At 41.1% G+C, this 5,081-nt stretch overlaps 1 pseudogene; it reads left to right on the forward strand.

The window, feature by feature from the left end:
- The first annotated feature begins 708 nt into the window (after positions 1 to 708).
- On the forward strand, positions 709 to 4,663 carry LOC148578768 (uncharacterized; annotated as a pseudogene).
- Positions 4,664 to 5,081: the final 418 nt, after the last annotated feature.

Consider the following 5,081-nt stretch of genomic DNA (forward strand, 5'->3'; position numbering starts at 1 on the left):
GCATCGATTTAGCCCCTGAGATTCCAATTGCACTATTTATGTCCTCCAGATTGCACTCCGGGCAACATAATGGTCCTTGGGTGGAATTCCGGCTTGACTCAGCGACGACCTTGCTTATGTGGCACACCCACTGCCACATTGGACATCTAAAACGACGTCGTTTCATGGAAAAATGTATGAAAGCCCAAACGTCGCCGTTTTGATCACAGTGAATGTAATGGTTGCTTGGGTAAAGTGTTTGGCATTCGTTATGTCTTCTTCATATTTTTCTCATCTCTCTCAACGCTTGGTCTCCTCCTCCATAACCAGAGACAGTGGCAATAGCCTAGGACACTGCTGCTTGCTCGCTGCTTTCTTACCATTGTTGCACTAAACTTGGGGGAAGGTTTGTGGGAAGCCATTGAAGCAACGACTGAGGAACCGTTTAACAGAGCTTCAAGATAATAATTTTTTTAAAAATTTTTTGGATCATTTTTCATTCCTCAGACGGGCGATTGTTAAAGTTACTCGTATATGATGCATCCAGAATTTGTTGGAATTCACATGTTGTTAGGGTTTTACTTGTTCATATGTTCCAACCGATAATGGATGCTCTGTTTCTTTTCAATAGAATAGGGGGCAATCTCTGATGGTGTATAATGTGGGTGTTATTTGTTGTTTTTGTGTTTCATGCGTGTTAAATTTATTTTTTTCTCTGTTATGTTGCAGATGGATGTCGAAGTGTTAGACATAATGTTTCATCATGGAGAAAATTTTGAGAAGAGTAAAGATGGGAGATGGACATATTATCCTGACAATAAGCACTGTTTGGGTAATCTGGATGTGGACAGGTTGGATGTATTCTACCTGAGAAATTACTTCAAAGAGCTAGGCTATGAGACGATGAAGGAGGTCTGGTGGCAGTGCCAGGGATGAGTCTGGAAGTGGGTTTGAGGCGTTTAGACACTGATAACGAGTTGAGGGAGATGTGTTCTCAGGGTGGAAAGAACAATGGGGTAGTTGATGTCTACATTGAACATGGTATTTCAAAACCTGAGATACTACAAGGGCAGGATGTTATTGTGCATGTTGATGACCAAGTGAGGGATCTTGGAGAGCAAGCTGAGTCGAATGCCAGTACTGTGAAAAACCCCCCCTCTGAAAACTACTACCGAGAAGGACCCTCCGATGAGTTTGAGTATAGTAACATACAAGCCCCAAGCTAAAGAGGCATTACCGAAGAATACCAATATGAATTCAAAAATGGAGTCCAAGCCTAAGCCTAAGTCAAAGCCTAAGCCTAAGACAGTTTCCAAACCTAAACCCATACCCACACAAAACAAAGTCACTAGGTCTAGGAGATACTGTCTGAGGCCTTCAGGGAAAGGTTTTTCAAAAGCAAAGAGAAATGGAGGTGACCATGTTGTTCTATCCTCTGACTCAGGCTCTCATGACAGCTACGAGAGTGCTGAGGACGAGGTGTATAAGCCACAAGAGCCGAATGATAGTTCAGGTGAATCGGGCATCGGATATAACATTCCTTCACACAAGAAGAAAGTCGAAAAACCCAGTGCAAGAAAGAAGGTCCAGGCAGAGAGTGTAAAGGAAAAAGGGAAGGCCAAGGTTTGTGTTGATAATGATGAATTTGTGCAAGACATTTCTAATGAAGATGTGGACATGGGATTTGTGGAGGGAGGGGGAAAGGCTGATAATGATGACGCTTTTGATCCGGGGTCAGAATCGGATGGTGCCAATTCATAGAACTCTTTGGAGATGAAAATACCACCTAATTCAGAGGATGGGCTAATTGGAGAAGAAAGTTCAGATGAGGTATTTCCGGTGTTTAGGCATGGTGCTAGGTTCGGAGAATTGCATTTGGAAGTCGGCATGAAATTCAATACTAAGTGGGAGTTCAAGGAGGCAGTAAGGGAGTTTACTATACAAGAAGGGAGACGAATGAGGTTCAGGAAGAACGATAGCAAAAGGGTAAGGGCAGTATGTAAGGTGAAGGATTACAAATGGGTTGTGTACGCATCAAGGGACCACAAAGACAGTTGCTGGCAAGTGGAGACATTCTTAAATGATCACACCTGTCCAAGAGAGAATAGGAACAAGGCAACAAATAGAAATTGGGTTGCAGGTAAGTTGGTGAAAAAACTAAGGAAATCCCAATTTTAGGAACTGTGAGGCTACAACTTATTTCAAGACAAAATACGACTTATCGCTCAATAAGAATTCTATATCACAGGCACTGTGTGATGCTAGGAATGTAGTTTATGGGGATGCGAAGGAGCAATATGCCATGCTTAGGGACTATGGTGAAACCCTGTTGAAGACCAACCCGGGATCCACAATTTAGATTTGCACAAAGCCACAGCCTAGTAATGAGGTCATATTTGAGAGGATGTATGTCTGCTTGAGTGGGTGCAAATCAGGTTTCAGGGCTGGCTATCGTCCATTAATTGGACTTGATGGGGCCTTTTTGAAAATTGTATTCGGGGGCAAATTCTTTCGGCTGTTGGACAAGATGCTAATCATCTATATACGTTATTGCGTGGGCAGTTGTGGAAGTGGAGAACTTTGAGAACTAGAAGTGGTTCCTAGAGTTGCTACATGAAGACCTTGGAGACTATGAGACTCATGGGTGGAACTTTATCTCTGACATGCAAAAGGTAATCTCCTAGCATGACCTTTATAATCTCACGTTAAAATGTATTGTATAAAACTGTGTTCAATTGGTTTAGTACATAAAGTGCAGTAAAATTCTGTTATTGATGATACCTCTGTTATTGTTTGATTAGTTACTATACTTGTGTGGTATGCTGTCTGTTACAAGTTAGATAGATTCTGAATGGTGCAATTCAGGGACTATTATAGTGAATGATTATGAAAGTTAAGGACTTTTATGGTGAAGAGTGGTAAACTTAGGGACTATTATGGTGAACGATTATCAAACTTAGGGACTATTATGGTGACCAACTATTGTTGTCTTTGTTTCTGTGACATGATCTTTGCTGCCTTCAGGGATTACTACCTGCCATAAAAGCGATGATGCCTGATGTGAGTCATCGTTTCTGTGTCTGGCATCTGTGGCGAAATTTCAACAAGTAGTGGAAGGACTTGGAGCTGAGGGGACTATTATGGGAGTGTGCACGAGCAACTACATTTCAAGAGTTTAAGGTATGTAAGGACAGTGGTCTTTTTTGGCGTGAGTTTACATGGACTGTTTTCACCTCTCTCAATTCTTGCCATTTAGGAGTACATGGAAAGGATAAAGAGGCTGAACGAGGATGCATAGGCGTATCTTGACAAGTGGCCCAGGGAGGTATGAACGAGGTCACAGTTTAGACACAACTCCAAATTGGACTCGATTTGCAACAACGCTTGTGAGATTTTCAATTCAAAGATCAAGGAAGCAAGGGGAAAGCCAATAGTTACTCTTTTAGAAGAGGTGAAGATGTTTGTCATGAGGAATATGGCTGAGAACAAGGTCAAGTTGGACAATCACCTGGGGCTGTTACCACCGGTAATCAAAAGTAGGCTAGAAAAGGTGAGGAAGGAGTCCAGGAATTGGCATGCTATGTGGTCTAGAGATACTAGTTATGAGAAGTTTGAGGTTCATGGGCGTCCTACAAACCATGTGGTGGACTTAGGAAAAAGATTATGTACCTGCCAGTTTTGGATGTTAACAGGTTGTTTTTCCCAATCATCTTTGTTCCATTTACACTTGTCTTATAAATGATTTTTTGTAACCTAAGCTACCTGTATATGAGCACTTGTAGGGATTCCATGCATTCATGCTTGTGCTGCACTGGCCTGAATGAACAAGCACCCAGAAGATTTTTGTCACAAATTGATAACCATAGAGTCTTACAAGGAAACATACAAGTACCACATCAATCCTATACCTGGCCAAGCCTTCTGGGAACAAAGTCAGTATAACAGGCCATTGGCACCACCAATCAAGAGGAAGCTAGGGAACCTTCAAACAAAGAGGAGGAAGGACTCCGATGAAGGCACAAGTTCTAGCAAGAAAGCTAAGCCAGGTATAGCCATAAAATGACATCTTCGACAATTCACCTGCAGGTACTGTTTGCAAAAAGGTCATACTAAGAGAGGGTGTAAAAAGAAGAGAGCAGCTGATGCTACTCAAGCTGCGGAGGCTGCTAAAGACCCTAAAAATGCTACTACCCAGGCCATTGCCACTTCTACTGGCCAGGCCACTATGACTTCGTCCACACCTACTGCCACAACTACTGCCCAGGCCACTGCAACTACACTGCAACTGCCACTGCTACTGGTATAGCTACGGCTACTGCTACTGTTACAAATAATATTCCGTCTGCAACCAATTCTGCTCCTACTAGTCAAGCTTCAGAGATGAACTATCACAACCAAATTGTTTTGAACCAGAAGATTCTCAAAAAATACAACAGTAATTCAATAATACACCTTTTTATTAATTCTTCACTAATAACTCCGAAAAAGGTTTAGTAGGTGACGAATTTGGGTTTTCATTTGTTGTTGGTGTTTTGTGTAGTTCACTGAACTAAAAGCGGAACTAGCCGCAAGACGTGCCAAATTACCTGCTAGAAGAAGATCACCACCGCCAACCCCCTCTACAGCACTGAACCCAATAAGGGTGCAAGTTCAGCCACTGCCTCACGATTCACAAATTTTCTAAAGTTTGTACCGACTCCTGAATTTAAACACCCCTGAAAGAAGTGAAACTTAATATTGGGACATTACACTTGTGAAGTGTTTATTTTTTTGTTAAAAGAAACTGTGATTGTGCTCACTCTAAATAATGGTTCATTTTGTTAGTCAAATATGTCATATTACTTGCTATTGTCAAATACATATGGCTGTAATGTATAAAAACTATTAATGGTTTGCCATATTTTGGTTTAAATTAATTGATACTATGCATGGTTTAAATCAACCTTTCTATTACTTATTTACATGTACTATTTATTCATCTAACATGATATTACATTATAGTAAACTAAGATCAGTTACTGAAACCTTGTGATATTACCCCCACAACACTTTTATTCATTAAATTAGGTACTACATTACATTGCCATGTTCTCAACCCTTTA

This window comes from Arachis ipaensis, chromosome B1 (assembly GCF_059453495.1).
Source record: "Arachis ipaensis isolate K30076 ecotype BB chromosome B1, ASM5945349v1, whole genome shotgun sequence".
NCBI lineage: Eukaryota > Viridiplantae > Streptophyta > Magnoliopsida > Fabales > Fabaceae > Arachis > Arachis ipaensis.